This window comes from Crinia signifera, chromosome 3, assembly GCF_055691185.1.
Source record: "Crinia signifera chromosome 3, ASM5569118v1, whole genome shotgun sequence".
Classification (NCBI taxonomy): Eukaryota; Metazoa; Chordata; class Amphibia; order Anura; family Myobatrachidae; genus Crinia; species Crinia signifera.
Window position 1 is genome coordinate 150081086 of NC_139219.1, and position 25609 is coordinate 150106694.

The following is a 25609-nucleotide window of genomic DNA, read 5'->3' on the forward strand; positions in this document are numbered from 1 at the left end:
GTGACCCCCCCTTGCACGATTGGCGGCACCCCCCCTGCGACCCCCCTCCCGCGATTCGCGGCACCCCCCCCCCCCCCCGCAATTCGCAGCAGCCCCAGGATTAAATGGCACATGCAAAACACTGACATGGCTATGGTCGACAATGAAAAAGGTTGACATGAGTTTTTGAAGATTTATTTTTAATTTTTTTAATTTTTTCATATTCATTGTCATGTGTCGACATGGACACCAATGAAGTGGCACACTTATGTCAACATTTACATGTGTTGACATTTCTGTGTTGATTTTTTCTTGCGGCGATTCGCGTCACCCCCCCCCGCAACCCCCCCTCCCGCAATTCGCGGCACCCCCCGTGAATTCCACCTCCCGCAATTCGCGGCAACCCCCCACCGGAACCCCTGTGAACCCCGCCCTCCCGCGATTCGCGGCACCCACCCCCGCGACCCCCCCTCCCGCAATTCGCGGCACCCCCCCGTGATTCGCGGCTGCTCCAGAATTAAATTGCACATGGAAAACACTGACATGGCTATGGTCGACAATGAAAAAGGTTGACATGAGTTTTTGAAGGTTTTTTTGTCATTTTTTGAATATTTTCATATTCATTCTCATGTGTCGACATGGACACCAATGAAGTGCCACACTTATGTCAACATTTACATGTGTTGACCTTTCTGTGTTGATTTTTTTCTTGTGGCGATTCGCGTCACACCCCCCCGCAACCCCCCCTCCGGCGATTCGCGACACCACGGCACCCCCCCGCGACCCCCCCCCTCCCGCAAATCGCGGCAACCCCCCACCGTAACCCCCATGAACCCCGCTCTCCCGCGATTCGCGGCACCCACCCCCCGCAAACCCCCCCCTCCCGCAAATCGCGGCACCCCCCGCGATTCGCGGCACCCAACCCCGCGACCTCCCCCTCCCGCAATTCGCGGCACCCCCCGTGATTCGCGGCAGCTCCAGAATTAAATTGCACATGGAAAACACTGACATGGCTATGGTCGACAATGAAAAAGGTTGACATGAAGTTTTTTTTTTCATTTTTTGAATATTTTCATATTCATTCTCATGTGTCGACATGGACACCAATGAAGTGCCACACTTATGTCAACATTTACATATGTTGAACTTTCTGTGTTGATTTTTTCTTGTGGCGATTTGCGTCACACCCCCCCCACCCCCCCCCCACAACCCCCACTCCCGCGATTCATGACACACACACACACACCTCCCCCGCGATTCTCGGCACCCCACCCCGTGACCCCCCCTCCCGTGATTCACAGAACACCCCCGCGACCCCCCCTCCCATGATTCGCCGCAACCCCCGCCCCGTAACCCCCGCGATTCGCGGCACCCACCCCCGCGACCCCCCCTCCCGCAATTCGCGGCACCCCCCCGCGATTCTCGGCAGCTCCAGAATTAAATTGCACATGGAACACTGACATGGCTATGGTCGACAATGAAAAAGGTTGACATGAGTTTTTGAAGTTTTTTTTTTCATTTTTTGAATGTTTTCATATTCATTCTCATGTGTCGACATGGACACCAATGAAGTGCCACACTTATGTCAACATTTACATGTGTTGACCTTTCTGTGTTGATTTTTTCTTGTGGCGATTCGCGTCACACCCCCCCCCACCCCCCCCACTCCCGCGATTCACGGCACACACACACCCCCCCGCGATTCTCGGCACCCCACCCCGTGACCCCCCCTCCCGTGATTCACGGCACACCCCCCCGCGACCCCCCCTACCATGATTCGCCGCAACCCACGCCCCCGTAACCCCCCTCCCGCGATTTGCGGCAACCCACCCCGCGACCCCCCTCCTGCGATTCTCTGCAATCCCTCCCCTCCCGCGATTCGCAGCATCCACCCCCCCACAACCCCCCCTCCTGCAATTCGCGGCACCCCCCGCGCCCCCCCCTCCTGCAATTCGCCGAACCCTCCGCGACCCCCCCTCCCGCGATTCGCGGACACCTAAGTTGCAATACAGGGCATCTTTCATACAATTCTAACCATATTTCTCATATACAAACGTTCACAAATTAAGGGGGCGCAGCCCCTTACGACGGTGTGAAGAGCGCCCGTAGGGCGCGATGAATCACCTAGTCCATATATACTGTGTCAGTACAGAACGTCAAGCCTGTTTGAAAACAAAACACCAACTTATCATAGCACTGCATATATGGGATCTATTTATTGAGGAATGAAAAAGCCCTATCTACCTTAAAATAACAAAAAGATATTCTCTCTGTCTATAAAGTGCCTTAGCAATAGACATTTAGGGGGAAATTTACTAATATGAAAAACCTAGTTTTTCGTATTAGTATTTTCCCTACGACTGCATACGACTGTTTCAGTCGTATGCAAAGTCGTGTTCCGGAGGGGAAATTACAAAGCAGTCATATACGACTGTTTTGTAACCCTCCGATGTCGTATTCATTCGTATTAGCTGGCCGTATATACAGCCGCTAATACAAATTTTTCTGGCAGTCTGCACGGATCAGTCAGATCCGTGCAGGCTGCAGTGTGTAAAAAAAAATAGAAAAAAAAAATATAAAAAAAAAAACGGCGTGAAGTCCCCCCCACAGCTGAAACCAGCTCCAGGCTGGTTCAGGAGCCCGGAAAGTCGGCTCCTGATTGGCCAGAATTCATTCTTAGTCCAGAAGCCGAGGAGGAAACATCTCTGCGGCTCTGACAGTCGGGGAGCTTTGCTGGAGTCGCCCGGCAGCTTGAAAAAGAAGCCAGAAGATGGAAGAAGATGGAAGAATGCCTGGACAACGTCGGACCAAGCCAGAAGAACTTCCATGGAGGACCTGGGTGAGTTGGATTTCCTTCCACAGGTCCACCATGGATTTCTTCGGACCCGGACCTGACGCAGATGCCGACATGAAGATTGACATGGTGAAGAAAGACGACATGATCCGGAACCAGGACAAGGCACCGGATCAAGACTCTGGGACCTACCTACGGGCTCAAGATAGGTAAGTATCAGTGTGTGTGTAATGTATGTATTAAACTTTTATTTTTCAGGTGTCAGTGTGTATTTATTTAACTATTTTTTTTACTGTGGAACTACAAGACCCAGCGGGCCCTTTAATGCACCGCAGGCTGGGACTTGTGGTTCACCAAGTCCCAGCTTGCAGGGGAGGCTTGCTGGGACTCATAGTTCCACAGTTTAAAACAATAGTTTATTGTTCAATTTTTTACACCAAGATCAGCCCGGTGGCCACCGCACAGGGCCACCGGGGACAGCACCAGGCTTCAGCCTGGTCAGGTAAGTCCTGGAGGGGGGGGACCCCTTTATTGGGGGAGTCCCCACTCCCCTAGGGCCCCTGGCCAGGCTGACTGGTCGGTAGGGCTGAATGCTTTGGCCGGGGGGACTTGTATAAAAAGTCTCCCCCCGGCTGTGGCATTACCCTGCTGGCTGGTTTGGCCTGGGGCTGGTTCTTAAAATACGGGGGACCCCTAGTCATTTTGTCCCCCGTATTTTGGGAACCAGCCCCGGACCTGGAGCCTGAGGCTGGTTGTTAAAAATCGGGGAACCCCTATTTGTCGGGTTCCCTGATTTTTAATTACCGGCCCAGCTCCTTCAGCCTGGTGCTGGTAAACAGCTGTGGGGGGGACCCCACACTGTTTTTTTTATTTATTTATTTTTTCTATTTTTTTACACTAAAGCCTGCACGGATCTGACTGATCCGTGCAGGCTTAAAGCAAATACGACAGGGAAAGCAAGGTGTATTTTCCTGTCATATTAACGTGCCTGTTTTACACCAATTAGCAGCCGTATTATCAATACGGCTGCTTAGTACATCAGGAACCACCATTCTTTTGAATGGTGATTCCTGTCGTATCCTATCGATGGTGTAGACATTTGTATTTGTAAATACAAATATGAATGTCCTATCATTAGGAATACGAATTGATGTATTTTCGGGATTGTAAATCCCGAAAATACAAATGTGTAAAAAATAGGTGTATTTCTGCCTACGAATACACCTATTTTTTACGAATCCATTTTGGTAAATTTCCCCCTAATTAGAGGAAGGGTCCATCTGCATTTGGGTGTAGATTGTTAGGTCTACACCAACTAGGTCGACAAGCATTGGGTCGACACCACTAGGTTGACATGGGTCTAGGTCGACATCGGTCAATGTCGACATGTGTCTAGGTCGACCTGTCATTAGGTCAACACAAGCATTAGGTCGACATGGGGTTTTTCACTGTTTTTTTTACCCAAATGTCGAGGCTTCGGGCACAGTGTCTCGCTGCGCTCGCAATGCTTCAGGCACGGTGTCTCACTGCGCTCGCTACACTTCGGTCACGGTGTCTCGCTGTGCTCGCTATGCTTCAGGCACAGTGTCTCACTGTGCTCGCAATGCTTCAGGCACGGTGTCTCACTGCGCTCGCTACACTTCGGTCACGGTGTCTCGCTGCGCTCGCTATGCTTCAGGCACAGTGTCTCGCTGCGCTCGCAATGCTTCAGGCACGGTGTCTCACTGCGCTCGCTACACTTCGGTCACGGTGTCTCGCTGCGCTCGCTATGCTTCGGGCATGGTGCCTCGCTACGCTCGGCACACTATTTTATTCTCCCACCTCGCCCTAGTGGATGATAGGGCAAGAAATACCGCCTGTCGGCACATGTTGGCTCAAAGAACAGTGAAAAACTCCATGTTGACATTTTGACAACCTAATGCTTGTGTCGACCTAGACACATGTCGACCTTGACCCATGTGAATGGATGATTTGCACAATCAACCATTCGCAGGCCTGGGTGTGGGGGAGAAATCATTCGATGGTCGGCAACCATCAAATGAGTTCTTCAGTGCTTGCCGATCTGAGACACCTCTATGGTGTCTCCGATCTGTGGGTGCCCTGTGCGAGGACATGGCAGGCAGCTGACATCCACTCATGTCAGCTGCCCGCCCCACGAAACCCATGTCATCGGGGAATTACCATGGGAATGCTCATGAAATGCTGGGTGTTCCCATAGGCAAATTCCACGGCCTGCCTCCCCACGCCCCTCCGTGCCCTCCACCTGGACTTCAAATGCGCGGGGGACTGATTGCATCACAATAACCCCCTACATTCAAAAACTATATCCCATTAACTGAAAAGAGGGAATATTGGGAATTTTTTTACCCCAAATTAAGAATAACTCTAGAAAGTAAGGAAACTTTACTAGAATAGAATAGAATAGAATCAACTTTATTGGCCATGTATGCTTGCGCACACTAGGAATTTTTTGTGGATTTACAGTGCAGCATCAAGCAGGGATGAATGGGGGGGGGGTGAAGGCATTACATACATTTCATTAAGACATTACATGTGGGGAACACATGCCCACCGAGTTGCACAGCTCCTAGGCAGCCATCAGCGGTGCCACTGGTCACTGCTAAAGCCAGGTAGGTAACATTAAGCAGAGACAGTACAGTTATCACACAGGGAACACATACCCACCAAGATTAACAGTGCCTAGGCAGCCATCAGCGGCGCCACTGGTCGCTGAAACAGCCAGGTAGGTAACAATACAAGCAGACAGTACAGTTATCACACAGGGAATATATTTGACTGAGCTGCACAGCTCCTAGGCAGCCATCAGCAGCGCCATCTTGATCATGCTGCTCAAAGGCAGCAGTAATAATAATATTTGTATTTATGAACCACTTTTCTTCCAAAGCTGACACACCCTGCCAGCTTGTTGCTGGCAGGGTGTGCAATCAGTGAAGGAACAGCATACAGGCTTTGCATACAGTGGGGGTAGAGGTATATGATGAAGATCATGGTAAAGAAACAGTAAAACAAAGAGTAATACATAGCTTTCCTCAGCTCAGAGGCGGAGACAGATAGTAATTTGGGAAAAGCAAAATAAAAAGTGGCAGTGTTTCGGTTTATGTCCAAATCCAAACCAAACTCCAGTTCTAACTCATTGCTTGCTTTAGATGACTTGCTTCAGATGATGATGCCAGACAAGACTTGGCCAGGCTTCTCCAAATTTCCCATTTTAAAGGAAAGTTAGGTCAGCTGGTACAGGGGGAGGGGTTGGTGTTTGCACACATTGCTCAGCTTATCTGATTAAAGGTGGGGGATGTTGTAGGCTCCCAGTAGCAAAACACATTTCCATTGCAGACTGTTCTTTTAAATGAAAAGCCTCAGGTTTTGGAAAATGGCATTCATGTACCTGTACAGAGGAGATGAGAGATGGTTTGAAAACTTCATTCCAGTTCTAACTCATTGCTTGCTTTAGATGACTTGCTTCAGATGATGATGCCAGACAAGCTGAGCGCAGCAGGCAGGAGAAAAATATTACAAGATTGGTTAGATGGCACATCCAAATGCTTTTATATTTGGCAAAACATTTTATTCTGTTTCATATAGATTGAGTAGAAACATTGTAAAATAAGGAAAAAGCGTATGAAAAATATCCTTATTGTGGAAATTATATATTGATGTTCCTCCACTTCTATTCAAGACAACAAATTCATCATATCTTAAGAAATACAAATTGGGATCTTGCTTGAATTATGGCATATGGCATATGAACCACTGATCTCTTTGACATGAACAATAGTATTGGTCGGCATTCACTTCCCAGGCTCCAAAAATAATGCTCTGAACTTGCAACCAAATAAAACCCTTAAAAGTAGCACTTGCTGTAGAACCATTGTGGGGAAGAGGAGGTCATTAATGAGTGAGGGAAAAACATATAAAGTGAGTAATACCCCTAACACATGGTACGATTCTGAGTAGCTTTCGATTCCATTTTAACTATTTAGTCAAAATTTAATAGAAATCGAACAGTTTTTAGCAGAATTCGATGCCAATTCCATCACAATCATATAGAAAAATAGACTCTGCAGGCAAGACTATATATGGTACAGATCTGTACTATATAGTCAAAATCTAATGCGTTTGGTATGCAATACAATTATATCAGGATGGAATAGCAAGGCAATCGCACCGCGTGTTCACCCACTAACAGTGATTTAAGAGGCAATCAGTGTTTAACTTCAAATTCACATAGATACAAAAATTCAAAGACATCTTACTTTAGATGAGGTGATCATAGGAAAAGTTCTAGCAGTCTGATATGAACTGATATTAGGAAATCAGGGCTAATTAGTCAAGAGATAAAATTATACTTACAGTACCTACTTTTGTTTTTCTCCTCTCTAGAGATGAGATACTCATCTGTACTTTGGGAGGCAGACACGGAGCCTGACATTATAAACGCGAGTCTCCATTATTGGAAATGTCCTGATTTGTGTGTCTACAAGGAGCAGGGCGGATTAAAGGGGGGGGGGGCAGGGATCAGTGCCCCTGGGCTACCCTCTATCTAGGGGTCCCATGTGGTTGGCATGTATTTAAAAAAAATGGAGTGCAAGGGAGTGGGGTAGTGCTACAGCTTCACCTATCTGCCAATGTGACAATGATTAATGGTGCTGAGCATCAGGAGCCAAGGCACACAGAATGCACAAGTGTGCAGTGCATTACTGGGAGTTGAATAGTCCCATGAGACTTTGGACAAGAGGTCAGAGGCTGAAAGGCATGTGCTGAGCTCTGCTTGGTGGGGCTCATCATATGCTTTTCAGGCCCATGGAGAACAGCAGCAGCAGTGGCCTCCTCATAGGAGGGTTTTTAATTAGAGGCAGCACTGAGCCTGTCAGGGCTCCTACAGAGTAGGGTACAGAGGGAAAACACAGGCTTTTCATGTGGTAATATATATATATATATATATATATATATATATATATAGAGGTATAGTCCTGCTGAAATTGCCCCAGAGCAAACAGAACAACCGGCACCAGTCACTTGAAATTCAATATAGAATAATACTCATTTATTGAGAAACATCTAGGCTCAGTTTAGAAGAGATAATCATCATAGACACCCATCAGGCAGATACAACTAGGCAATACGTTACACGTCTCCTCGACGGCCGTTTCGGCGCACACAGCGCCTTCATCAAGAGGGGTCATCAAGACACTAAGTCAGAGACCTAGAGTTTATAGGGTGTACAGAGCCATACTCACCTGCGCATCATCAGCTCAATCACGGGAATCCGGCGTCCATGATCCATCACCCTCACACGCGTCACCGCAGTCAGTACCCGCCGCACGCGTGAACAGGAAGTTCACACGGCGGTGTGGAACCAAAATGCAGCGTTTGCCGCGGGGGGAATGAAAATGTGGTTCCCGGTCCCCGGAAGTGAGCCGGGTCACAGGTTGTTGTCATGGTGATCAGACGCCATTACAAAAGACATATACGTGCCGCAATATATCAACAATACAGATAGCATGGGAAACTATCACAGAAATCTGTCGACAAGAAAACAAGTGTATGAAAAAAATGGCACTACATTAGATTTACCAATAAATAATAACAACATACAACATTAATATATATGTTGAACACCAACTAACTGAGGACATTGGAAGCAGTACAAAAAATACTATTGCAATTATTTGATAAAAGGGGAAAATGAGAACTCTTCGTTTAAGCCAACTGGTCTCATGCAGTTAAGCTCATAGATCCAGTAACATTCTTTTTTCATCAATAGACCATGTCTATCTCCACCTCGCCTCAACGGAGGCACATGCTCTATGGGCATAAAGGCAAAGTCCTTGATGGAATGGCCCATTTCAACAAAGTGCCTGGCCACCGGAGGGGTGCTGGCATCCATTTTTTGATAGGCCTTATTGATTGAGGACCTGTGTACTCCAATTCTCTCCTTGAGCATTCTCATCGTTTTGCCAACGTACAATTTGTTGCACGGGCATTGGATCAAGTAAACGACATATCTTGTCTCACAGTCCATGACATGTTTCAAGTTGTATCTTTTGCCTGATATAGAGTGTATTAATGCATTGGATTTGATTATGTGTCGGCAGTTAACACATCCAGTACATTTCTGTGAGCCAACTGGCCTGGATAGCCAATTTCTCTGATCGACTTTAGGACTGATGTCCGAGTAGGTCAACTGTTGCTTTAAATTTTGGCTTCTCTTGAAGCAGAACAGTTGAGGACTTTGACACACCTTCCCCATAACTGGGTCAGTGCGTAAAATGTGCCAATGTTGTAGGAAGGCTTCCTTAATAGCCTTCGACGCTACCGAATAGGTGGTCACAAAATGTAGCCTCTGTTCTTTTTCTTCCCTAATCTTTGGGATCAGCAAATCAGACCTCTGTAAGCTCAGACATTTAGATCTTGCTTCTTCCACTTCTTTGTGGTCGTATTGGCGATCAGTAAATTGCTTACACATCTCGTTCAGGACACTGTCTAGGGCTGTTCTGTCAGACGTGATGCGTACAGCTCTCAGCAGTTGAGAATACGGTAAACCGCGTTTGAGCGGTTGAGGATGAAAACTGGATGCAAGTAAAAGAGTGTTTTTGTCAGTTGGCTTTTTGAAGAGTGACGTTACAAAAGTCCCATTTTTAATAGAAATCAGCACATCAAGGAAATGTATAGACACAGGACTGTAACTGGAGGTAAATCTAATTTTCCTTGGAATGGAGTTCAAAAAAAGTACAAAATCATTGAGAAGCTTCTCAGTGCCAGTCCAAACAAAAAACAAATCATCTATATAACGAACGTAACAGCTGATGAATTTGGAAAAAATAGAATGGGAAAGCAAATACCGTTTTTCATATTGAAACATAAATAAATTGGCATACGATGGGGCCATGTTGGACCCCATCGCTGTGCCACGGCGCTGCAAAAAAAAACCATTATCAAACAAAAAATAATTCTTGTTGAGAACCAATTTAAGCAAAGTCAGCAGAAAATCAATAGGTGGACCTGTATAAAATGGACTGGCACTGATACACTCTCGAACCGCTCCAATGCCCTCATCATGTTCAATGTTAGTGTATAGGCTGGTGACATCTAAGGTCACCAGCAAACACCCTTCTGTTGGTTGACCAAATTGACTGAGTTTGTTTAAAAAATCAGTGGTATCATGCAGGAAATATGGGCTGGCCTGTACTACCGGCAGCAGAAAAAAATCGATGTACTGCGACACCGGCTGGCTAATCGATCCCATAGAAGAAATAATTGGTCTCCCAGGTGGGGAGACCAACGATTTATGTACCTTAGGAAGGCAGTAGAGCAGAGGAATAATAGGAAATTTTTGACAAAGAAATTCACTAGTGGGCTCATCAATCCAGTTGTTACTTAATCCCATCTGAATTAAGGAGTCAAACTCTTTCTTGTATTTTTGAGTAGGATCGTACGTGAGTTTAAGATAACAACTGGCATCACTTAACTGGCTTTTGATTTCATTAGTATAGTAATCCCTGTCGAGAACTACCACGCCCCCGCCTTTATCGGCGGGGCGGATGATGATATTGGAATTGTCACGCAGGGATTTAATGGCCTGTTTTTCGCCTTGAGTTATGTTTAAATAATACCTAACAGGTTTTTTAACCACCGGGAGGGCATCCCGTTTAACAAGGCGCATGAAAGTATCGATGGATGCATTAGGGGAGGGGGGATCAAAGTCACTTTTAACCCGAAAAGGAGATGGATTTATAGTAGGAGCCTGTGGTTGTCTGAGAAAGTATTCTTTAAGGCGTAGTTGTCTGTGAAAACGAAAAAGTTCGGTCTCACATTCAAACGGCCTTTGCTTGTGAGTTTGCACAAAGGATAATCCCTTGTTAAGTACAGACAATTCCATCTCTGAGAGATTGTGGGCTGAGAGGTTAAAGACCATTATTTCTGATCCCCCCTCTTTCCTCTTCCTTTTTGAGTATTTGTGCCCGATGCCCCCTCTCCTGCATCTCGTATGCCTCTTTTTTCTTTGTTGCGATTGCTCACTCTGCTGCCTAAAAAAACGTTCTTATTTGAATGGTCGGAGTCACTGTGAGAAGTTTGAGACTCCAGACCAGTAAAATTAACTTCTCTGCGCTTTCTGCTGGCTGTGTATTGTTCACGCCAAGGGCGTCTAGAATTCTGCCCTGTCAGCCAGGGGTACACACGTAGTTCTCTGTAATCATCCTTTACTTTTTTATATTTGCCTTTTTTAAAGGCTAACAACTCGGATTTAAATGTAGCTACTGTGTCCTCTAATTTGGTCAACCAATCAGTTGAGGTGTCAGATTTTAAAATGGCAGTACCCTCCTTTTCACAAGTCACAATCTCTCTTTTGACAATCTCTATGTCATAGTTAACCTGCTGCACAACCAACACAATTAAATCAAAACTGCATTGGTTGAGAATGGCACACCAGTTTTTGCAGAAATCCTTATTGGTGCGGCCAATGGTAGGCTGGTTTTTGATGCGGAAGCCCCTGGGTATAAAACCTTCCCTATGGTACTGTGACAGGGTTAATCCGTGGAGTTCTAATTCCACTAACCTCTTGCGAAGTCTGAGTAAGTCAGTATGCACCTCTAGGGGACTATCCACATCAAAAGCCAGCTCTTTAGTGTCTGAAAAGAGGATTTTATTGACATACTTATCAAGGAACCTCTTAGTCCCGGTCAGATCATTAGCATCGAAATCCATGACAACAGAGTGTGACACAGTCACCACAAAACACACAACACTTAACACAAAATACACGGACAATGGTAGAAGTCCATGTATGGTGGTACACAACCACATGAATGAAAATGGCGGTGCAATTGAAACGTTCAGGTGAACCATGTATAGTCCAAAGTGCAGTCGCACCCGCTGACTTGTGTGAATGAACCGTGCCAGGTCACAATTAAATAGAGGTATAGTCCTGCTGAAATTGCCCCAGAGAAAACAGAACAACCGGCACCAGTCACTTGAAATTCAATATAGAATAATACTCATTTATTGAGAAACATCCAGGCTCAGTTTAGACGAGATAATCATCATAGACACCCATCAGGCAGATACAACTAGGCATTACGTTACACGTCTCCTCGATGGCTGTTTCGGCGCACACAGCGCCTTCATCAAGAGGGGTCATCAAGACACTAAGTCAGAGACCTAGAGTTTATAGGGTGTACAGAGCCATACTCACCTGCGCATCATCAGCTCAATCACGGGAATCCGGCGTCCACGATCCATCACCCTCACACGCGTCACCGCAGTCAGTACCCGCCGCACGCGTGAACAGGAAGTTCACACGGCGGTGTGGAACCAAAATGCTGCGTCTGCCGCGGGGGGGAATGAAAATGTGGTTCCCGGTCCCCGGAAGTGAGCCGGGTCACAGGTTGTTGTCATGGTGATCAGACGCCATTACAAAAGACATATACGTGCCGCAATATATCAACAATACAGATAGCATGGGATCCTATCACAGAAATCTGTCGACAAGAAAACAAGTGTATGAAAAAAATGGCACTACATTAGATTTACCAATAAATATATATGTTGAACACCAACTAACTGAGGACATCGGAAGCAGTACAAAAAATACTATTGCAATTATTTGATAAAAGGGGAAAATGAGAACTCTTCGTTTAAGCCAACTGGTCTCATGCAGTTAAGCTCATAGATCCAGTAACATTCTTTTTTCATCAATAGACCATGTCTATCTCCACCTCGCCTCAACAGAGGCACATGCTCTATGGGCATAAAGGCAATGTCCTTGATGGAATGGCCCATTTCAACAAAGTGCCTGGCCACCGGAGGGGTGCTGGCATCCATTTTTTGATAGGCCTTATTGATTGAGGACCTGTGTACTCCAATTCTCTCCTTGAGCATTCTCATCGTTTTGCCAACGTACAATTTGTTGCACGGGCATTGGATCAAGTAAACGACATATCTTGTCTCACAGTCCATGACATGTTTCAAGTTGTATCTTTTGCCTGATATAGGGTGTATTAATGCATTGGATTTGATTATGTGTCGGCAGTTAACACATCCAGTACATTTCTGTGAGCCAACGGGCCTGGATAGGCAATTTCTCTGATCGACTTTAGGACTGATGTCCGAGTATTAAGGAAGCCTTCCTACAACATTGGCACATTTTACGCACTGACCCAGTTATGGGGAAGGTGTGTCAAAGTCCTCCACTGTTCTGCTTCAAGAGAAGCCAAAATTTAAAGCAACAGTTGACCTACTCGGACATCAGTCCTAAAGTCGATCAGAGAAATTGGCTATCCAGGCCCGTTGGCTCACAGAAATGTACTGGATGTGTTAACTGCCGACACATAATCAAATCCAATGCATTAATACACCCTATATCAGGCAAAAGATACAACTTGAAACATGTCATGGACTGTGAGACAAGATATGTCGTTTACTTGATCCAATGCCCGTGCAACAAATTGTACGTTGGCAAAACGATGAGAATGCTCAAGGAGAGAATTGGAGTACACAGGTCCTCAATCAATAAGGCCTATCAAAAAATGGATGCCAGCACCCCTTCGGTGGCCAGGCACTTTGTTGAAATGGGCCATTCCATCAAGGACTTTGCCTTTATGCCCATAGAGCATGTGCCTCCGTTGAGGCGAGGTGGAGATAGACATGGTCTATTGATGAAAAAAGAATGTTACTGGATCTATGAGCTTAACTGCATGAGACCAGTTGGCTTAAACGAAGAGTTCTCATTTTCCCCTTTTATCAAATAATTGCAATAGTATTTTTTGTACTGCTTCCGATGTCCTCAGTTAGTTGGTGTTCAACATATATATTAATGTTGTTATTATTTATTGGTAAATCTAATGTAGTGCCATTTTTTTCATACACTTGTTTTCTTGTCGACAGATTTCTGTGATAGTTTCCCATGCTATCTGTATTGTTGATATATTGCGGCACGTATATGTCTTTTGTAATGGCGTCTGATCACCATGACAACAACCTGTGACCCGGCTCACTTCCGGGGACCGGGAACCACATTTTCATTCCCCCCGCGGCAGACGCTGCATTTTGGTTCCACACCGCCGTGTGAACTTCCTGTTTACGCGTACGGCGGGTACTGACTGCGGTGACGCGTGTGAGGGTGATGGATCGTTGACGCCGGATTCCCGTGATTGAGCTGATGATGCGCAGGTGAGTATGGCTCTGTACACCCTATAAACTCTAGGTCTCTGACTTAGTGTCTTGATGACCCCTCTTGATGAAGGCGCTGTGTGCTCCGAATCGGCCGTCGAGGAGACGTGTAACGTATTGCCTAGTTGTATCTGCCTGATGGGTGTCTATGATGATTATCTCGTCTAAACTGAGCCTGGATGTTTCTCAATAAATGAGTATTATTCTATATTGAATTTCAAGTGACTGGTGCCGGTTGTTCTGTTTGCTCTGGGGCAATTTCAGCAGGACTATACCTCTATTTAATTGTGACCTGGCACGGTTCATTCACACAAGTCAGCGGGTGCGACTGCTCTTTGGACTATACATGGTTCACCTGAACGTTTCAATTGCACCGCCATTTTCATTCATGTGGTTGTGTACCACCATACATGGACTTCTACCATTGTCCGTGTATTTTGTGTTAAGTGTTGTGTGTTTTGTGGTGACTGTGTCACACTCTGTTGTCATGGATTTCGATGCTAATGATCTGACTGGGACTAAGAGGTTCCTTGATAAGGATGTCAATAAAATCCTCTTTTCAGACACTAAAGAGCTGGCTTTTGATGTGGATAGTCCCCTAGAGGTGCATACTGACTTACTCAGACTTCGCAAGAGGTTGGTGGAATTAGAACTCCACGGATTAACCCTGTCACAGTACCATAGGGAAGGTTTTATACCCAGGGGCTTCCGCATCAAAAACCAGCCTACCATTGGCCGCACCAATAAGGATTTCTGCAAAAACTGGTGTGCCATTCTCAACCAATGCAGTTTTGATTTAATTGTGTTGGTTGTGCAGCAGGTTAACTATGACATAGAGATTGTCAAAAGAGAGATTGTGACTTGTGAAAAGGAGGGTACTGCCATTTTAAAATCTGACACCTCAACTGATTGGTTGACCAAATTAGAGGACACAGTAGCTACATTTAAATCCGAGTTGTTAGCCTTTAAAAAAGGCAAATATAAAAAAGTAAAGGATGATTACAGAGAACTACGTGTGTACCCCTGGCTGACAGGGCAGAATTCTAGACGCCCTTGGCGTGAACAATACACAGCCAGCAGAAAGCGCAGAGAAGTTAATTTTACTGATCTGGAGTCTCAAACTTCTCACAGTGACTCCGACCATTCAAATAAGAACGTTTTTTTAGGCAGCAGAGTGAGCAATCGCAACAAAGAAAAAAGAGGCATACGAGATGCAGGAGAGGGGGCATCGGGCACAAATACTCAAAAAGGAAGAGGAAAGAGGGGGGATCAGAAATAATGGTCTTTAACCTCTCAGCCCACAATCTCTCAGAGATGGAATTGTCTGTACTTAACAAGGGATTATCCTTTGTGCAAACTCACAAGCAAAGGCCGTTTGAATGTGAGACCGAACTTTTTCGTTTTCACAGACAACTACGCCTTAAAGACTACTTTCTCAGACAACCACAGGCTCCTATTATAAATCCATCTCCTTTTCGGATTAAAAGTGACTTTGATCCACCCTCCCCAAATGCATCCATCGATACTTTCATGCGCCTTGTTAAACGGGATGCCCTCCCGGTGGTTAAAAAACCTGTTAGGTATTATTCAAACATAACTCAAGGCGAAAAACAGGCCATTAAATCCCTGCGTGACAATTCCAATATCATCATCCGCCCCACCGATAAAGGCGGGGGCGTGGTATTTCTCGACAGGGATTACTATACTAATGAAATCAAAAGCCAGTTAAGTGATGCCAGTTGTTATCTTAAACTCACGTACGATCCTACTCAAAAATACAAGAAAGAGTTTGACTCCTTAATTCAGATGGGATTAAGTAACAACTGGATTGATAAGCCCACTAGTGAATTTCTTTGTCAAAAATTTCCTATTATTCCTCTGCTCTACTGCCTTCCTAAGGTACATAAATCGTTGGTCTCCCCACCTGGGAGACCAATTATTTCTTCTATGGGATCGATTAGCCAGCCGGTGTTGCAGTACATCGATTTTTTTCTGCAGCCGGTAGTACAGGCCAGCCCATATTTCCTGCGTGATACCACTGATTTTTTAAACAAACTCAGTCAATTTGGTCAACCAACAGAAGGGTGTTTGCTGGTGACCTTAGATGTCACCAGCCTATACACTAACATTGAACTTGATGAGGGCATTGGAGCGGTTCGAGAGTGTATCAGTGCCAGTCCATTTTATACAGGTCCACCTATTGATTTTCTGCTGACTTTGCTTGAATTGGTTCTCAACAAGAATTATTTTTTGTTTGATAATGGGTTTTTTTTTGCAGCGCCGTGGCACGGCGATGGGGTCCAACATGGCCCCATCGTATGCCAATTTATTTATGTTTCAATATGCGTCCTCCCCGCACCGTGTACAAGGGTGCTTGCTCAGCAAGCAATCCCCGCTGGCGAAGGCACCGGGCACAGAGACCTTATCAGGAACAGAGTGCCGGCACCAACTTGCTATATAGATGTAATATCTGGGCGCCCGATTTTTTCATCACAGCATTGCATCGTATCGCATTGCATGCAATATAGTGGCATACGCAGAATACATGTAAATTAATCTGGGTCCCCTCGCTGGTGCTCGCTGCGATCACCACGCTTCGGGCTCGATGGCTCGCTGCGTTCGCCACACTATATAAAATCAACTCCATGCGTAGTTGGATAGTGAGGGTATGAAATCACCCATGGTTGACTATACAATTAAAAATCGAGTCTTTACAATGAAAAATCGCATCGCATCGCATATGCCTTAAGTAGTGGCATGCAATGAAAAAACCGGCCGCCCAGATAATATATAAGTACCTTAATGTTTATATTAATCCCCCCCCCTGCAGTTACCCATTGACCAGGTTTATACTGCTTTTACTCTGTGTTTTGACTCCTTGCAGCCAGTAACGACAAGTGGGAGGGGGCCCCCCTGTCTTAAGTGACCCCCGAAGGCTTAATCCGGCCCTGAAAAGGAGAAGTGGGGCTAAAATGCAGCAATTGCCTCATTTTAATTATGCCCTTTCCCGCACAGAGGGTACTGGGACTGGTCAGCGAAGCAGCAAGACTAATGTAAACAATGCCAGGCAGTGTTGTCAGAGCTGACCCTAAGCATAGGCTGGGTGAAATCTCACATTTTCTATCACCACTTATTGCAGTCCTAGAAATTCTAGTTTTCCCCTCAATTTATCAGAAAATGTCAATGGCCAACTGGGCGATGCCCAGTTCCTTTTGGACACTGGTTGGCAGCAGTAACACTTCAAGGCCATTGCACAGTGCCTTTACACATGTGTGAGCTGGAAGCATAAGACTTATATCCCTTTTACAATGCAGCACAAACCCGGGTTAGTGTTGGGTCAGACCGGGGTCAGGCGGTGTAATTTGGTCCGACGCCCGGTGCATCGTTCGACAGTCCCGATGCTTGGAGATGATCTATTCTCCAAGCACCAGCTCAGGAACCGCCTTCACCGGGGGGGGGGGGGGGAGGCTTGCAGGGAACTGGCGTGCGGTGTAAAAGGTAAAAAATGCCGGGTCACACCCAGGATGAAGCTGGGTCCAAAAATCTGGGGGTGCGACCCAGAATTTTGGTGTAAAAGGGGTATTACTCATAATTGTACAGACACAAAATCTCTTTGATGGTTCGGTAATTGCATATGGCGTGGATGTCATGGATGACAATTAGCAATCCTTTCGCAATTTTCTCATAATATAGTAAGGGGTGTCTTCTCTAAATTAGGCCATTAAAAATTATTCTCAAACAACTGCTTATCATGGATTCTGCGGATTCTTTGGGGCTAATTGAACAGACCCTAGTGAGCCAATTAAACGCAATCAGTTATCACTGCTAAAAAATATTTTCAGGTGAGAAAGGGCTTTTAACAACTTGAAAAATAAATCCCATAATCCAGTGTCCAAACTCTCAATGTAAATGCGACAGTAGGCTTATTTTTATTTTATAAATATTATTCAAAAGAAAAAAAATATTCTATCTCCAGCTATAGAACTTAACAATGAATATCTGAAACAGTGAGTTGAAATATCTGCAAAGACTTTCTCATATGTAATTACCAATGAACTGCTCAAGTGGAAGAGCCATAGCAAATACAAAGACGAGCCTTCATTAACAGCTCTGCAAAATCACCAGACACTTTTAAATTACAGGCTGAATGGGAGTTATATTTTACAGCTGCAAGTAAATGTTTAGCATGTCAGCAAAGTTTGTTATAATAGAGGATATTGTAGTCATTGCTCAAAGTAATTATTTATTTAAAATTAGGTGTTTACAGTACTAGAGAAAGAAAGCAATTTCTCATCTCCGAGGTAGACATTGAACACAGTCTGTGAATCTGATAGTAATGCAAGCTCACCTCGCTGTGCTGCTCTGACCACCCATGTACTGTGTTCTGCACAGATACATATTACTAATGCTAGCAAGCTGCTAAGTCTAACTTCAGTTAATACCTGAAGTAGAGATGTGCGCCGGCCACTTTTTGCGGCTTTTGGTTTGGATCTGTATCTGCCTCCGGTTTTGGATCTGTATTCGGTTTTGCCAAAATCGCCCTCTTTGGTTTTGGATCTGTATTTTTTTTTTAAACTCATAAAAACAGCTAAAATCACAGAATTTTGCCCTGTTTATGTTCCTATGGTGTTATTAACCTCAATTTCCTTCATTTCCACTCATTTCCTGTCTATTTTGAACACTTTAAAAAATAATAATGTGACACTTTAATAAACTATATAAAGGAATGCTCCCAACAGCGCCTAAAGAAAAGAGGAGCAAGATGGAAGTGTCCTCCCACCCTTACGTTGTATAAACAGGGCATGCACACTTTAACAAACCAATCATTTCCACCACAGGGTCTGCCACACGACTGTGGCTGTGTTTGGGTCCCCACAAAAAAAAAGAAGCAATGCTCCAAATGGCGCGTAATGGTCACCACAGCCTCACAGTATAGTAATAACACAGCTAGGGTATGGACAGCAGTCACAGTACCTCATAAAAAGATGGGGCACAGACAGCAGTCAGAGTACTGTATTACAAGATGGGGTACGGACAGCAGTCACAGTACCGATCAAAATGATCTTGACAATCTAGATGAGTGGGCAAAAAAGTGGAAGATGAGGTTCAATGTGGACAAATGCAAGGGAGACATAAACAGTGTGCTAGTTGTAACCTAAGCGGGGATGAATTGGGTAATTCAGTACTCGAAAAGGATCTAGGATGTATTAAAAGGGGCATGGAAACTAGGGATTCAAAAGTAATTATGCCTCTGTACAAATCATTGGTTAGACCGCACCTCTAATACGGAGTACAATTGTACGGAGTACAATTCTGGGCCCCACACTATAAAAAGGACATCATAGAATTAGAAAAAATCTAAAGAAGAGCAACTAAGCTTATTAGGGGAATGGAGACTTTAAGCTATGAGGAGAGATTAAGCAAGCTGGGACTATTTACACTAGAGAAGAGACGTTTAAGGGGGGACATGCTCAACATGTACAAATATATCAGGGGCCAATATAAGGAACTGTCAAACACCCTTTTTTCTGCTAGACAGGAATCTAGGATGAGAGGGCATGTTTAGATTAGAAGAAAAAAGATTTTGTTCATCTAGAAGAGAAAATTTCTTTACAGTCAGAACAGTCAAACTTTAGAACTCTCTTCCTGAAGAAGTAGAGTCGGCAGACACTATAAATATGTTTAAAATAAGGTTGGATAAACATTTATTGGTTAAAAACATCCACGGGTATGAATAAGTAACAATCTGTCTTTAAAATATCAGAACATACTATACAATAAGGGATTAGCTACTATAAACATAGGTTGAACTAGATGGACGCAAGTCTTTATTCAGCCTCACCTACTATGTAACTATGTACTATGTAACTATGTATAAACAGATGGGGTACGGACAGCAGTCACACTACCGTATAAACAGATGGGGTACGGACAGCAGTGACAGTACAGTATAAACAGATGCGGTACAGACAGCAGTCACAGTACCTTATGAACAGATGGAGTACAAGCAGTCATAAAAAGATGGGGTATGGACAGCAACCACAGTACCGTATAAAAAGATGAAGTACGGACAGCAGTTACAGTACCACATATACAGATGGGGTACGGACAGCAGTCACAGGACCGTATAAACAGATGGGGTATGGACAGCAGTCACACTACCGTATAAACAGATGGGGTACGGACAGCAGTCACAGTACCGTACAAACAGATGGGGTACAAACAGCAGTCACAGTACCTTATGAACAGATAGAGTACCAGCTGTCACAGTATCATATAAAAAGATGGGGTACGGACAGCAGCCACAGTAACGTATAAAAAGATGGAGTACGGACAGCAGTCACAGTACCATATAAACAGATGGAGTACGGACAGCAGTCACGGGACCGTATAAACAGATGAGGTACGGACAGCAGTCACAGTACGTATAAACGAATGGGGTACGGACAGCAGCCACAGTACCGTATAAACAGATGGGGTACGGACAGCAGTCACACTACCGTATAAACAGATGGGGTAAGGACAGCAGTCACAGTACGTATAAACAGATGGGGTACGGACAGCAGCCACAGTACCGTATAAACAGATGGGGTACGGACAGCAGTCACACTACCGTATAAACAGATGGGGTATGGACAGCTGTCACAGTACGTGGGACAGAGAATTTCACAGTAACGTATAAACAGATGGGGTACCAGCAGTCACAGTAACGTATAAACAGATGGGGTACCAGCAGTCGCAGTACCGTATAAACAGATGAGGTACGGAGCTATAGACGGCAGTCACAGTATTGGCATATACTACACACAGTGGGTGTGCAGTATACAGTGCACTGCACACACTGGGTTATGTGGAGTTATACACTATAAAACAATACTGCTGGTGGTGTTACTAAACTTAAATACAATTAAAACTTGTGGCCACTGCCTAAAGTGCCTATGAAACAAAGCTGGTGCCCACTGCCTATGAAACAACAAAGCTGGTGCCTCTGCCCACTTCCTATGAAACAAAGCTGCCCACTGACTTTGAAACAAAGCTGGTGCCTCTGCCCACTGCCAGTGCCTTTAAAATAAAACAAAGCTGCCCACTGTAAAAGCTGCCCACAGTAAAGCTGCCTACTGTAAATAAAGCTGCCCACTGTAAAAACTGCCCACTGTAAACTTAAAGCTGTCCACTGTAAAAGCTGCCCACTGTAAAAGCTGCCCACTGTAAAGCTGCCCACTGTAAAAGCTGTCCAATGTAAAGCTGTCCACTGTAATGTTGTCCACTGTAAAGCTGCCCACAGTAAAAGTTGCCCACTGTAAAGCTGGCCATTGTAAAAGCTGCCCACTGTAAAGCTGGCCATTGTAAAAGCTGCCCACTGTAAAGCTGCCCACTGTAAAAGCTGCCTACTGTGTAAAGCTGCCCACTGTGTAAAGCTGCCCACAGTTTTTTGTATAAAACAACTTTTTAGCAGAGCGTGCAAGCGGAGCATGATGTCTGCGGGCTTGGATCCCATATAATGGTGCCGAGCCGCGGGCTCAGCTACTTATATGGAATCCAAGTCTCGCGAGAGTCCAACGGCGGGAAGACGCCCTTCGGATTCACTTTGGTATCCGAGTCTGGTGGAAATTGCTGAGCCGCGACTCGGCAATACTCGGATCCCCAAGTTCGTAGCGGTTCGTATTCTTTAGAATATGGACCACACATCTCTAACCTGAAGACTGTGATAAAATAAGACTTTGATCATTTCAAATTTACATTCATCTATAAGCGACAAAAGCTGCAAAATATACTTTTTATTTTCACAACTTTTTTATTTGAATATATATATATATATATATCAAATGTGAGCGACGCTGGCATTTTTATCGGATATTTTGCGGATATCTCTCACAGAGATGTTGGCACTCAAAGAGTTAAATACAGAGGGTTCAACATGATTTCTCGATGTTTTACAGACGGATATTATACTGACACCCATTGGTCAGCATCTCGACATGTGTTTCTGAATTTTTGGGGGTGTTTCTATGACGACATAGGTCGACATGGACATCGTCTAATTGTAAAGCTTCCACTCGCATGGCACTCTGCGCTCACCATGCTACAGGGGCAGTGCCTTACTATGCTTGGCACACTATTATATGCCCACTCCAGGTTCACTGAAGTATGATCCAGTCTGTTTTGGGGCTAAACTTGGTTGAAAACTCATGTTGACATGATGGCATATTAACTGTCAATCAAGTGATTATGTCGGCATAATGAATGTCATTATATTGACCATATCGGTATTTGTAAATTGATATTGGTAAATTGACTGCTACCCAATACAAGAACTCAATACAAATTATTATACAGGTTGAGTATCCCTTATCCGAAATGCTCGGTACCACAAGCATTTTAATTAAGGTATTTTTTTCGAATTTTGGAATACTTTTCTGCGTACTCACCTGGTCCCCTGTGGTCCCCAGGCAGTCCCCCGACATCCACGACGACCATCGGGTTCATATTCAGAGGTATCACCGGGTCCCGAGGATGCATTACGTCATGATGTCACCGGCGCACCCACGCAATGCATTCTTGGGACCGGGGATGCCTCTAAAGATGAACCCGATTGCTGCCGTGGACATCGGAGGACCACTGGGGGATCGCTGGGGGTCTGTTGAGTATGAAAATGGTGCGGACAAAAAGAAAACCTGTAATATTGTGAAAACCAACAGTTTTCGGAATATTTTGGTTTTCAGATATCTGGATAATGGATACTAAACCTGTATAAACATAAGTGTTTTGGTTAAACCTGTAAATTTTATAATTTATTACTGTTTCCTGCAGCTTCTTCACTGCTCTGTACACTGACCTTCCCTCACTTTACCCACCATGCCTCACTTGCCCTTCCTCACTGCTCCCCACAGTGATCCATACTCTAATGACGGGATACCGGGTATCCCAGAAATGTAGTTTTGTTCAATCCCGAATCTCAGAATTGAAAAAGTGGCTCAGGATTGCCTACACTTAGGCCCTTATTCTAGTTCACTCTTTTGGATGCACGTTCATCCAGAAATGACCGAACGCAACTCACGTCGGACCTTCAAAGAACACACGTCTACAGTACATGTCGTCCGCATTCGTTTGTACAGACTTTCAAAGAAGAGGGAGTGTCTTCGGATTGCTTACACACATCCCTGTGCGGTCGGAACTCAAAGATTCTTCCCGGTCCTACTGCATCCGAATGGACGGGAAGCTGACCATACGCACCGAGTTGGCGTTTTTGCACCCACCTCACAAATCTATTCGGAAATCATGCTTCACCCACATTACACACTTATCCAATTAGCCTACGTCATAACATATATATTATTTTTAATTTGAATCAATTACTTCGTAATTGACACTTAAACACATTACATCCTATTGAGATTAACCCTTACATCATGTTAAGTTTTATTAGTTCATTGTTGCACCTTTACCTGTGTTTATGTATGCATACTACAGTATATATTAATTGCAAGGCAAATGTAATCACTAAAAATTTACATATTGTGATTAACACATAATAAATGAAAAATACCTACAGTTTCAAACACAGTATGTGTTTAATTAATCACTAATTACCAGAGGACTGGATTGTATTGTGCTCAGCTGCGAGTATTTAAGGTGCGGGCGTATTAATTGGGCTATCCGAATGCCTAGCGTGTGAACCATTGCCTTCCGAGAAGTGAAAGCTGCTTGTTTTCACCGAAGATTTCTGCCGTGTTGGTTCGCTTGCGCTCGGTGTCTGGTCCGAATGCACGCCTACCACTGTTCGTGCACTCCCACATCTACACCTACATTAACGCCCATTTTTGCCCACTTTGAAACCGCACCCTTATACACGCCCACATGACGCCCATATTACGCCCATATTTCCCAAAAGTCGCCATCCGAAAGAATTCGGAACGGACCGCCTCAACCAGAATAAGGCCCTTAGTGACCAACTGGACAGAACTGGCTTAGTGTAACAGAAAACCTACTTCTAAATCCACATGCTTAATGAAAATGTCTTGGTGAATCATATCTTGTGGAGTTTTAGTAAAAGAAAAAAAAAGTATAATTTGTATACTTCCATTCACTTTAAATCTCTAATGCATAATCTTCAAGGAATTTTAAGACAAAATAATATATGTGTTACCAGAATAGTTTCTTAGTCTGGCACCACTTTCCTAACAAATGTGGTATTGTTTGCTTAAGACTGTGTACTACAGTTTCAAATGCTGTTACAATAATTTGTTCCCCTGCTAATTATGCTGAATCAACGTTTATTAGACAGTTTTTATTTATTCCAAATTTATATGAATGTAAATATTTTATAGACATTCAAACAATACAAGTTTTGGAGGGAAAATTAGCAGAAGATCCAGTGATAGTAAAACTCTGCTTTTCATATTCACCATTGTCAAGGATGCCGTTCTGCACTGCATTTTTGTATTTCTGTTTTGTTGAATCCATATTTTGTGAATAGAGCGATATGATGTACTTTATTGCTCCGCATGAGGTAATAGTCACAAGGGTTAAAGTCATACTTGCCTACTTATCTTACATGTTTCTGAATGGTATTCTGGGGTTGGTATTCTGAAATATTCTCATTTGTAGTCAATGAACAGTGTGAGTGCTGCTGGGGTGATGTTAGTGAATTAGGGGAGTGAGAGCTTTTGGGCTGTATTAGTGTATTAGGGGTGTGGGTGAGTGCTGCTGTGGTGTTAATAATGAATAAGGGGTATAGGTGTGTGTGCTTTAGCGAATAAGGAGGGAGGGCGGGATGCTGCTAGTTGTTATTATTATTTTTGAGGTGATGGTAGAGATGTTAAGATCAGTCCTCCAGAAATCTGAATATTGTGGATCCAACCCAAGCCAAAATTAGATCTGGATCACCCAAGGAGATTTGAAGCAACCCTCTGTACTCAGAATTAATTTTTGAAATCCAAATTAAGGTTTTAACTTGCAAATAAAATCACATGATTTTAGCTATTATTTTTATCAAAGGTATTAGAGCAGTGCTCCGGACCATTTTTTGTCATTTTGGTTTAAGTTCAAATTCTTTGTTTGGTTTTGGTGTTGCATTTAGGCGATCACTGGTTTTGGTTTGGGATTTTTCCCATTTACCAAAAAAGCAAAAAGCACATATTTTGGACCATTTTTGCTCCTAGAGTATTATTAACCTCAATAACATTAATTTCCAGTTATTTCAACTCAATTATGACCACCTCACAGCTTGCAATATTAGGCCAAAGGATGGCTGGCTAAATTAAGCAACAGAGCAGCAGCACAAACACACAACAGTTAATTCTGTTTAAAAATGCTCCACAAATTGTGGTGTTTATTACATTAAGCCAGAGAGTCACTGGCAGGGATGAGGCTGTAGAGACACAGCGTGGATGAGGCTAGAGAGATGCAGACAGGAATGATGCTGGAGAGATGCAGATGGGGATGTCTCTGGAGAGACATGGAGGTTTCGGTTTTGCAGAGATGCAGTAGGGCATTACAGTGGTAGGTCACAGGCAGATGTGTTGAAGAGATAGATACAAGAGGTGATGGTGTTGGAGTGACAGGGGGGATGACCCTGGTAAGAAATAAAGGGGCAGATGTATTAAGCCATGCAAAGAGATAAAGTGGAGATAAATCAGAAGAAAA

The 25609-nt window shown here is 44.3% G+C and overlaps 1 protein-coding gene across 7 annotated transcripts in view; it reads right to left on the bottom strand.

Moving 5' to 3' along the window:
- TMEM200A (transmembrane protein 200A) overlaps window positions 1-25609 on the bottom strand; it is a 136660-nt gene that overhangs the window by 79199 nt on the left and 31852 nt on the right. The window contains exon 3 of one of the 7 annotated variants that reach the window (XM_083176743.1): window positions 6180-6277. The exons of 4 other annotated variants lie outside the window; for them this stretch is intronic. The gene's annotated coding sequence lies outside the window, so the exon portion shown is untranslated. Of the gene's footprint in view, window positions 1-5288; window positions 6278-25609 lie in introns of those variants that run through there. 2 more of the 7 variants (XR_014471702.1, XR_014471701.1) reach the window with 2 other exon arrangements.